Source organism: Macaca thibetana, chromosome 11 (assembly GCF_024542745.1).
Source record: "Macaca thibetana thibetana isolate TM-01 chromosome 11, ASM2454274v1, whole genome shotgun sequence".
NCBI lineage: Eukaryota > Metazoa > Chordata > Mammalia > Primates > Cercopithecidae > Macaca > Macaca thibetana.
This window is the reverse complement of record NC_065588.1, coordinates 42,389,129-42,401,427: the sequence shown is the minus strand read 5'-3', so window position 1 is coordinate 42,401,427 and position 12,299 is coordinate 42,389,129.

The window sequence follows — 12,299 nt, the reverse complement described above, 5'->3', positions numbered from 1 at the left end:
TAGGCAAAGGGGAAGTAATTTGTCTCTTCCTGAAAGGTTTTACAGGTAAAAATAATGCAAAATTAATATTTTGTTACCAAGTTAAAAATAACTGTATTCCTCCTCTCTGACAAGGGATTTGTGTAGTTTGTGTCCTAGAGAAATCAATTGATTTTAATGGCATCAGCCACTCACATGATTTCTTTATAGTTCATGTTAGTATAAAATTTACATTTCAACAGGGATTAATTTTATATCCCTTTCTTGGCTATGCATTTTCTTCACAACTAAAAAAACACACATTCATTTTCTTTTCTTTAACCTGAGGTGAAATAAGTTTGATCTAATTTCTTACTTTTTTTCAAAAGTAGTGATTAATCAGAGTATATGATTAAAAAAGGAACCAATTCTCTAAAAATTGAAAAATTCCTACAACAGTTTTAAGCACTATACAAGCATGGAGAATTATTCTTATCATTATTATATAAATTCAAGGGAACTCTAATAGTGTGGCATATATACACACATGTGAGTGAAATATAGTTCTGTATAGTCGTTTTACTCAACAGTAAATAAAATTATGCAAGACTTAAGCTCTTTTAAAATTTAAAATACTATATAATGTTTGTTAAAATCCCTGCTATTTTTATGAATGGAACAAAGCAATTTATTCAAGAGCCAAAAATCACATCCAATGCTCTAAACAATCATTTTCTTGTATTAGGACATTTTAGTCAATTGCTTTACTGCTATTGTTTTTCATAAATGAGCCTTAAAACAGAACTCTCCAATGTTCCATTCGGTTGCCAAAATCAATCTCACCCTGCACTGAGCCATGTGCATCCTCTAAAGTGGAGCCAAGAACAATTGTGTTTCCTGAAAAACAAAGGCAAAGATTCTCCACTATGTCAAATGAACACTACAGATAGACATTCTTTCCGATCTATTCCTAATGTCACTTTTGTATTTCAGTTCTCCAGTCTGTGAATATGTTACTATTCAGCTTATTTGATAATGTTTTCTCCTTTACCACAACCATTCTAAAGATACTTAACCTAGTGGCTAACACTGAGCATTTACAGTGTACCAGCACTGCAATAGGTGGCTCACATGCATTCATTCATTCTCATGTTATCCTAGGAAGCAGACACTATTACTTTCCCCATTTTCACAGAGGAGGAGGCTGAGGTCCAGAGAATTTAAATAAATTTGCCCAAGGTCACACAGCTAGTAAGAGGCATACCATGGGTTCCAACACACCTTACTTGGTTCCCTTACCTTAATTTTATACATCCATCATTAATAGGATATTGGTTTAATAACTTATGATACACCCAGAGAAAAAATACCATTAAAAGTGCAGATGCAGGTCTGTACGTATTAATATGAAAATGAGCAGATTTATTTTAAGTAAAAAATCAGGTTGCAAAATAGTACGATTATAAGACCTTGTTTTGTACAAATATTTGTTAGTTGGGTACAGAAAAAATCCTGAAATGATATATATTGTTAAATGCTAATTATATTAATCAACAAATAATAAGATTCCAAGTGTGTTTCACTTTCTTTTTGTGAATTTCTGCATTTTATTATTTTAAAAGTGATTAGGCATTACTTTTATAACACTTTTAAAAATTGCTACTTTCATTGGGAAAACCATAAAAGAAACAGACCTTGAAAAATGAGTATGACAACATCCCCTTTTTCTCCCTGTTATTTAGGTCTGTCAGAAATGTTTGTACATATTTGGTGACACCTTTCTAAATATGAGGGAATGCAGAGCTAGGGGAAAATCTATTTGTACTACAAGTAAATACTTGATATGGGAACTTAACCTCTCAAGGTTAATTTAAATATATTAATCCTGGGGATTTTTTTCCCAGTAAGATTCAGCAGAAAAGTGTTTATAATCTTTTTAATCATCAGATTTTTTAAAGATTGCTGATTGGAACAATGATATTTTTTAACAGTGCCATAAATAGACTTATGAACTACATGATACAAGGTAAGTCTTTCCTTCAAAGACTTAGCTTCTCCACTCAACAAACATCTATTATATACTGACTCTGTGCCAGGCACAGAGATTACTATATACATGAAACAGAGTCTCTACCCATGAAAGGTTTAAGTTCTAGCAAGAAAGTAGACAGTCAAGTAAACACATAATACGGTTAACTCTGATAAGTGCTTGTATTAGTTCATTTTCACACTGCTATAAAGAAATACTTGAGACTAGGTAATTTTTAAAAGAAAGAGGTTTAATTAACTCACGGTTCTGCGTGGCTGGGGAGGCCTCAGGAAACTTACAATTATGGTGGAAGGTGAAGAGGAAGCAGGAACCTTCTTCACAGGGCAGCAGGAGAGAGAGCAGGGCAAAACTGTCAAAGACTTTAAAACTATCAGATCTCATGAGAACTCACTCACTGTCACAAAAACAGCATGGGGGAAAACAACCCCAAGATCCAATCACCTCCCAACAGATCCCTCCCTCAACACATGGGGATTACAATCCGAGATAAAATTTCGGTGGGGACACAGAGCCAAACCACATCAGCGCTAAATTAATAGCAAAGAAAATAATAGCGGTACAAAGAAAGTCTACCTAGTAAGCAAGTCAAAAAAGGCTTCATAGTGGGGTAGCTCTAGAGCTGGGCCTGGAGAGATAAAAATTTGTCTTCAGAAAGGAAGAGGGAATGACAAAATACAAGTGGCATTTCAAGGCATAATGAGAATCAGATGAAAATAACACAATGGTTGGAGTGCTCAAAGAGGCGTTTTTAACTTACAAAAGTAAGTTAACAAATTAAACAATCCAAAGCATTTAATTAAACAATACAAGGCATTCATTACCTTCCCCCAGCCCCATTCCTCCAGGCCCACTTCCCCGAGGAACAGCTGAACAGCCTGGTGTGTATCATTCCACACTTTCTCCATCAAACACAGAACACCTACAAGGGTTTTATTTGCTTACTTTTCATTTGCTTCACTTTGGCAAATACAGAATCATTTTACTCACGTTATTCAGCAACTTTCTTTTTTTTAAATTTAGTCATCTACCCAAAGGTATCTCTCTTGCTCAATGAATATAGATCTGATACATTTTTAAGTAATTGCATAATATTGCATATAGTGGAATTCATTCAATCACTTCCCTGTTGTAGAACATTCAGTTTGTTTTTATTCCTTTTTTCCCTCCCGATACAAACGATGCTTTAATGACCACTTTCTTGTGTGTATCCTAAATTTTGTGTGTGTTTATTTTTATGGGATAGACTTTTAAGTAAGTATTTGTTGAGTCAATTACTATATGGACTTTAAATCTTAATAGACAATGTTAAATTTATTTCAAAAAGCTCCTAATAATTCATACACCAGTAATGCATGGCAGCATGTATTTCAGTCAAATTTATTTTTTAAATATATCTGTCTCTCTCTTTAGACAGTGAATCCCTTGAAAGCTTCTCTGACATTAAATGCCATCACTTTTTAAAGGTTTTGCTAATCTGATGGCTGAAAGATGATACAATTTAAATGTTCCTGGATATCTGGGAAATTAAATCACTTTTCTTATGTTTGTTGGACTTTTTAAGTTCCTGTTCTGTCAATTTTCTCTTCATAAATTTCGCTCATCTTCCTACCAGATTTTTTGTCTTACTATTTTGTAGAAGCCCTTTATTTCTCAAATGTAATATAATTATTTTTACCAGTCTATAATTTTTATTTTTATTTTGTTTCATTTTCATGTAGTCAAGTATGTCTGTCTTTCTTTTCACGGCCTTTGAACTCCTCTTGAATTTTTTTATTCTTATTTTTCTTAGAGTATACACTTCCCATCCATCTAGATTTTCAAATATGGTCTGAGGATAATATATAACCTTGATTTATTCTAAAGGCATATCCCATTATGCCAACATCATGTTTTAAATATCCCACCCTTTCCCACTAAGTTGGAATGTCACTTTTTCTATGAATCTATTTCTGAACTCTGTTCTATTCCTGTGTTCTATTTACCTATTCCTGTGTCAATATCATATTTTTTATTGCTGTGGCTTTTATGGCTTAACAGGATGGCAGTGGGGTTAAGCTCTCGAAACTGAAAATCTGGGTTTAGATCAGATGCCATCAACTTTATAATAATCTTGGGCACATTACTTCAATGTCTTCATCTATAAAAAGGGGCTAATAACAGTACCTAACCCACAGAGTTGTTATGAATATTAAATAACGAATTCCAATAAAGTGTTCAGAATAGTGCCTGGCTCAGGGAAGTAGTCTGCCAATCAGCATTAGTTGTAATTATTATAACTGGTAGGGCATGTCTCCTTTCACTATTCCTCTTATGCACACTCTCCTTCTTTCTTATCTGGTTTTGTTTTTTCAGTCCAGTTTTCCCAGAAAATTCTTGGGATTTCTATTCATGTATGCATAGAATATGTATCTGGAAGAGATTACAACAGGCTTGTAACCATGGTTTCCTTAATGGATGGGAAAGGGTTGGAACTTCACACAACTGAATTTTTTCACATGTGTATGCATAAAATTTTAAAAAATATCTTCTGAGTTCTCTTTTTCATAATACCTTAGTATTCTGATTTGAATTGCATTTATATATATTTGTATGTATTCTAAACTGGCTTTGTATCCTTAAGAATCTGAGTGCTATTGAGCACTTAAAGGTAGTTAGAACGTCTGAGGAATGAAAAACTTCATGAGGAAAGAATATCTGGGCTAGATCTTGAAGGATGAATGGATGTTTTTCTGACAGAAGAGAGATGTGAGGAGATTCCAGAGTTTGAGAATAGCCTTGCATAAAGACACAGAGATATGAACAAGGACTGCATGTGACTGGCACAGCCCAGAGGCTGGGAATGTAGGGGGAAGGATCAAGTCCTGGGATGTAACACACAATGTGATCGGATGGGAAATGTGCTTGCTTTTTTTCTTCCCCCCGGGAATTTCAGGTTTGGAAAATGATAAGGCAGAAAGAAAGGCAGAGCCAAGATTGCCAAGACAACACTAAACTGTAATTTCTGTGAAGACAAGGACCATGCCTGTTTCGTTCAGCACTCTATAGTGATTCCTAGGGCAGGGCATACAAGGGCCCCAACAAGTATTTGTGGAATGAATGCATGAAAAGTGCATCCAAAGTAACAGTGACTGTTTTGAGTAGGAAATGAAGGCAAATGATAATGTTTAATATGTTACCAAAAAAATTAATAGCACATTTAAATAAATAGCAAAAACATCACAGAGCAATCTCCTGCAATACTAATGATAAATATGTAATGAATGTTGACTGAATCAATGAACGCATATGAGATGGGCCTGAGAGCATTAGAAAAACACTTTTTGGAAGGAAACACTCTCCCTTCCAAGTTCCTACTTGAAAACTAATATTTGAAAATGAGCTAAAACTGTGTAACTACAATAATTGGAATGAGATGGAAAAGCAAAATTGAGGAACTTTAGACAGTGGTTAAAGATGCAGAACTAAAGCCAGACATAGTGGGCCATTCTTGTAATCCCAGCAACTTGAGAGGCTGAGGTGGGAGGATCATTTCAGCCCAGGAGTTTGAGACAGGTCTGAGCAACAAAGCAAGACCCCATCTCTACAAAAATAGAAGAATTAGCTGAGTATGGTGGAGCATGCCTCTAGTCCCAGCTACTCAGGGGGTTGAGGCAGGAGGATCACTTGAGCCAAGAAGAGAGAGGTTGCAGTGAGCTATGATCACGCCACTACACTCCAGCCTGGGCAACAGAATAAGACTCTCCATCTCTTTAAACAACAACAACAACAACAACAACAACAAACAACAGAACTAGCGAGAGTGAGATCTGTGGAGCAGCTACTTCATGGTATATTGTCACCAATGCCAGAATGCAGATAACAGGTCAATGACATGAAGATATTGCTTAGTGTGGTGGAAACAGCTCTGGCTTGAAGTCAGGATCTGGGCTCCAGCCCCAGCTTTCACGTTCACTAGGCAGCCCCGTTCTCAGTTCCTCCATCTGTAAATGATGTCTAAGTTCCCAGCCGGCTCTGATATTCTGTGATTCTACATCATGAAAAATTTAAAAAGAAAGAAAAAAGGAGAAGAGAAGTTCACAGCCTGGCAATTTAGGGCTAGAACATCATCCATCAGCCATTGCAGCCATTTTAAGAAAGCAGCATCCTTTAGTCAACAAATATGTGTCTGTCTTGTAAGGCAGCATGCACTGTCCAAATGATAGAAAATTAGTAAAACATAAACCCCACTCTCAAGGCATTTTCAGTGTACTAGAAGAAAGGAAAATAAATAAAATCCAAGCAGAGTGTGGCAAGCACTATGAAAGAAACACAAATGAAATGTCACTGAGCATTTCAGCGCTGGCAGATGAGGCCCTCACTCCAATGCAGGGCAGAGTGTGAGAGGTAAGAGCCCTGCAGAGAAAAGGCCAATGGAAGTCATCTTGCCATCCTTTCTGCAGCTACGGCCACTCAATTTGCAGGCAGTACTGACCTTGGCTATATCTATTCAGGATTCTAGTTTGACCATATCCTATTTATGATCGGTGGAGCTAAGTTTATTCCCAGAGCTGCAGTTGCTTTCCGCATAGACAGTTCCCAGTCGGCCGGGCGCGGTGGCTCAGGCCTGTAATCCCAGCACTTTGGGAGGCTGAGGCAGGTGGATCACGAGGTCAGGAGATCAAGACCATCCTGGCTAACACGGTGAAACCCCATCTCTACTAAAAACACAAAAAATTAGCCGGGCATAGTGTCGGGCGCCTGTAGTCCCAGCTACTCGGGAGGCCGAGGCAGGAGATTGGTGTGAACCCGGGAGGCGGAGCTTGCAGTGAGCCGAGATAGTGCCACTGCACTCCAGCCTGGGCGACAGAGCCAGACGTCGTCTCAAAAAAAAAAAAAAAAAAAAAAAAAAAAAAAAAAAAAAAAAGACAGTTCCCAGTCAACAAACAAGTGAACTCCAGAAATTTATTCATTAGTTAGGTGTTAGATATGCAGAACTCACACATGATTTCTTATTGACGATTAAGTCTCCAAACCAGCCAATAAAAGCCAATTTAGCCGTAAGGTAATGAGAATTGTTAGCAAAATAATTTTTACGTCATTTAACCAGATACATTTAATATTGTACAAAATGCTATTTTGAATTTTAGAAACAAGAACACATCATTTCAGAGCACAACAGGGTTCCCCAAAAGTGGCTCCAAAGGAGACTGTTTCAGTTATCTATTGCTGGGTAACGAACTACCCCAAAACATGGTGACCCAAAACAACCATGTTGTTATAGCTCACGATATTGTGGGTGAGAGGTTTGGGCAGATTTGAAGTCTTTCCTCTTAAAGTTCCTACTTGAAAACTTTTACTTGAAAATGAGCTTTTTAAATAATCTAGGCTATAATAATTGAGACGGGTTTGAAAAGTAACACTTTTTAGGAGTTTTGGGTGATTCTTCTGTTCCTCATGGTGTAAGCGGAGGTCACTCAAGTAAGCAGTGGGCAGAGGATGGGTTTGAAGGTTCCAAGGTGGCTCATTCGCATGTCTGGCACCTTGGCAGGGACGTCTGGAAGGCTGGGCTCAGCTGAGACTGTCACCAAAGCACCTACATGTGGTCTTTCCTGCACAGCAGTCACAGGGTGGGAGGACTTCCCATATAACCACTGGAAGTGGGAGTTTGTGGAGGCTCGGGCTTCTGAGAGACAAGGCAGAAGCTGCGTGGCCTTCTGTGACGTAGCCTTGGAAGTCACACAGCACCATTTACACAATACTCTGTTAGTGGAGGAGTCACAAATCTCCCCGGACTCAAGGGAGGGAACATAAAGCCTTATTTAAAACTACCAAAGGGATAGAATCTATTGAAGGATATAGACACATATGCCAGAGCACAAGAGCTTCTCATTCTATGTATTTTAACTCCTAAGAAAGGAGTCTCTATAGATGTTTGATTGTAGGAGAACGACAGTAAGCCTGACAAGGCAGAAGGTTTCTGAACCCTTCTACTACTTATTTACTTATATGTGCTGATTGTGGGTAAAATGAGTTAGGAGAAAACTTGACTTCAGATCTCTTTTTTATTTTAAACCCTATACTTACATTACCTACATCTAAATGTACAGTAGCAGATTCCTTTAAGTACCCCTGAAACTTTGAAAATAATACTACCTGATTTCCAAATAAGGAGTAATTAGGCAATCACATGACTGAATTAATATTTCTGTTTATGTTTTCTTTGTATTTGGCAAAACAAAGCTGATTTATGTTTTCTTTCCCTTTGGTACTATTTTATTACCTTGAAAAAGAAGACTCATACTATATATTTGTGGAAAAAATATTTTTAAACTTGGAACCTTAGTCCTTTCCTTTTTTTGTTTTGGTCTGTTAAGTGATTTAATTCTTATACTTATCACTGGACTGAATCCAAAGTACTGGGCCTGGCCTGGGAAATTGTTTTCATGATTGAATATGTATAAGTTATTGTATAAGTTAAGCAACCTACAAAAAGGAAGAAGTAATTTATTTTACACAACAAAGAGGAGTTCTGACTTCATATCAGAGGCAGGGCAGAGAATGGCCCCCTTTAAGAATGTCACTGCCATTATCCCCCATTGCTTTCTACAGGCAATGATATGTGAGTATCAGGACAATGCATCCTTGGCGATATCTATTCACGATTCTAGTTTGAAAGAGAACTGACACAACTAGCAACTCGTGGATCTGGTAGGAAAGACACCTAAGCAGATGTGGAATGGACTGAAGCAAGAAAGCTAACAAAATCAAGGATTTCATTCAGGCTTAAGAGTTCTTCCCAGTGTGAGAGTGGCGGTCTCATTAATACTCATGTCAAATCTTGATTATGCTAAGCTCCCACCACTCACAAGGGCACTCAAACTGCCACGGGAGTTCCCAGGGAGGGTCTCACACACATTTAAGAATCAGTCTGAGTCACCATTTACACTGGTCTGTATGACACCATTTCTTTCTATGTTTTCAAGGGACTTCAGACAACATTCAAAGGTGCAAAACTAAATAGAGTGACGCTATGGAGAAAGTATGTCATGGTATAGTGCTGCCTCTGCTGGCTTCTGGCAACCCAAGCCATGCTGTACTCCTGGCTGCTGTCACTCCAAGCTCTGCATGGTCCCTACTGAGGCACAAACTGCTGCTCATTGTTCTGGCTACTGATACTTAACATGCTTACTCTGCTCTGACACCACTGCCATTTCTTGCAAAGTGAAGAAAAGGCACTTAATTCTCCGCTGTAGGTTATTTAGAGGGTTCCACTTCAGCAGGTGGCTTAAACTTCGAAATTAGAGGGATTGCCATTCACACACAGAAATCCGGGAGTGCTAGAAAATATCAAATGAGTTTAGAGCCTACAGCCACACTTGATTTAAAACAACTCTCCATATCTCAGTCCTTTTGCTGAATTTGGCTCATCATGCCAGATTCTACCTACTTGCAGCATGGCCTCTATCATGTCCCCTAACACATACCAAATGTAGCACATGCACACCCCAAATATGTTTGAATATGTCCACATTCGATTTTTTTTTTTTTTTTTTTTTTTTTTTTTTTTTTTTTGTGAGATGGAGTTTCACTCTTGTTGCCCAGGCTGGAGATCTCAGCTCACTGCAACCTCTGCCTCCCAGGTTCAAGTGATTCTCCTGTGTCAGCCTCCTGAGTAGCTGGGATTACAGGCACCTGCCACCACATCCAGCTAATTTTTGTATTTTTAGTAAAGACGGGGTTTCACCATGTTGGCCAGGCTTGTCTCGAACTCCTGACCTCAGGTGATCTGCCCGCCTGCGCCTCCCAAAGTGCTGGGATTACAGGTGTGAGCCACCGCACCCAGCCATCCACATCCAACGTTAAGCACAATTCTGAGTTCTTCTCCACTCTTTGTATGAATAAATCCTGAAGAAGAGAATTTTTTTAATACTTTAAATAATACCTAAGCCTCATAGGCCATGGTGGCACACATCTGTAGCTCCTGCTACTCAGAAGGATGAAGCAGGAGAAACACTGGAGCCCAGGAGTTTGAGTCCAACCTGGGCCGCATAACAAGACCCTGTATCTATTATGGCCAAACCTCAATTTCAGTCCTCCTAAGCTGACTACTCTGTCCCCACATTACCCTTACTATTCAGTATTGTAATTCCTACTTCATTTGTCTATTTCCACCTCTAGACTGTGAGCTGCTCCAAGGGAGGGGACTTAGCCAGGTCTCTTTGTCTCCAGAACCATCTTATATTCCTAGTACCCAGCATGGTCCCAGGCATATGTCAGGGGTCCATAAAATATTTGGTCAATAACTGGCAAAGAAGAATGCAGGTAGTACTTGCCATGGGCCCTGGGTGAGACTCTGAGATGTGCTGGCTTCAGGTGTAACCCAGCACGTTCCCAGCTGTGGCTGCTATGGGGAGAAACTCATTCTGCTTAGGAAAAGTAGAAGGAAGAGTAAAGGGGACTTTGTCGTGCAACTTAGATACCAGCTCAGCCACAGTGGGGTAAAGCACCAAGCAGGCTCTTGGAGTCCCTGATTCCCAGCCTTGGCTCTTGGATAGCATTTCTGGCCTTTCCCTGGGCCAGAAGGGTGCCCGATGTGCTAAAGAAAGAGACACATGCCCGGAAACATTCACCACAAGCTGACTGAAGAGCCCTTGGGTCTTGAGTGAACATTGGTGGTACTTGCCATGGGTCTGGGGCAGTGGTGGCTGTGGGGAGAGAGTCTTCTACTTATGGAAAGGGGAGGGAAGACTGGGAAGGACTTTGTCTCGTGGCTTGGGTGCCAGCTCAGCAGCAGTGGAATACAGCACCAGGCAGATTCCTAAAGAAATTCAAGATAACACAGAGAAGGAATTAGGAATTCTATCAGATAAATTTTAAAAAGAGACGGAAATAATTAAAAAGAATTAAGCAGAAATTCTTGAGCTGAAAAATTGCAATTGACATACAGAAGAATGCATCAGAGTTTATTAACAGTAGAATTAATCAAGCAGGGGAACAATGAGTGAGCTTGAAGACAGGCTATTTGAAAATACACAGTCAGAGGAATCAAAAGAAAAAAGAATAAAAAAGAATGAAGTATGTCTACAAGATCTAGAATATAGCCTCAAAAGGGCAAATCTAAGAGACACTGGCCTTAAGGAGGAGGTAGAGAAAGAGATAGGGGTAGAAAAGTTATTTGAAGAGATAACCTTTGATAAGAGAACTTCCCAAATCTAATTAATATCCAGGTACAAGAAGATTATAGAACACAAAGCAGATTTAACCCAAGGAAGACTACCTCAAGACATTTAATAATCAAACTCCCAAGGGTCAAGAATAAAGAAAGAATCCTAAAATGAGAGAGAGAAAAGAAACAAGTAACATACAAAAGACCTCCAAAACATCTGGCCGCAGACTTTTCCAGGAGAGAGTGGCATGATATATTGAAAATGCTGAAGGAAAAAATAAACTTCTACCCTAGAATAGCATATCTGGCAAAAATATCCTTCAAACATGAAGAAGAAATAAAGATGTTCCCAGACAAACAAAAGTTGAGGTATTTCATCAACATCAGATCTATCCAACAAGAAATACTAAAGCAAGTTCTTCAGTTGAAAGAAAAGAACGTTAATGAACAATCTGAAATTATCTGAAGGCACAAAATTCAATGGTAATAGTAAGACTCAGAAAAACAGAATATCATCACATTCTAATTGTGGTATGCAAACTACTCATATCTTGAGTAGAAAGACAAAAAAAACAATAAAAAATAATAACTACACAACTTTTCAAGACATACACAGTATAATAATATACAAATAGAAACAACAAAAAGTTAAAAAGCAGAGTAATAAAGTATAGAAATTTTGTTAGTTTTTTGCTTGTTTGTTTAATCAATCAGTGTTATCATCAGTTTAAAATAATAAGTTATAATATATTATTTCCAAGCTCCCTGGTAACCTCAAATCAAAAAACATAAAACAGATATACAAAAAAATAAAAAGCAAGAAATTAAAACATACCACCAGAGAAAATCATCTTCACTAAAAGGAAGACAGGAAGAAAAGAAGGAAGAGAAGGCCATAAATCAACCAGAAAATATATAACAAAATGGATGGAATAAGTCCTTATTTATCAATAATATAATGTAATTATAATGTAAATGAACTAAAATCTCCAATTAAAAGTTATAGAGTGGCTGAATGGGTTAAAAATAAAAAAAAAAAACCTCCCAATGATTTGTTGCATACAAAAAACGCACTTCATCTATATAATCTGAAAAAAAATGGATGAAGAAAAGATAGTCCATGCAAATGCAAACCAAAAAAAAAGA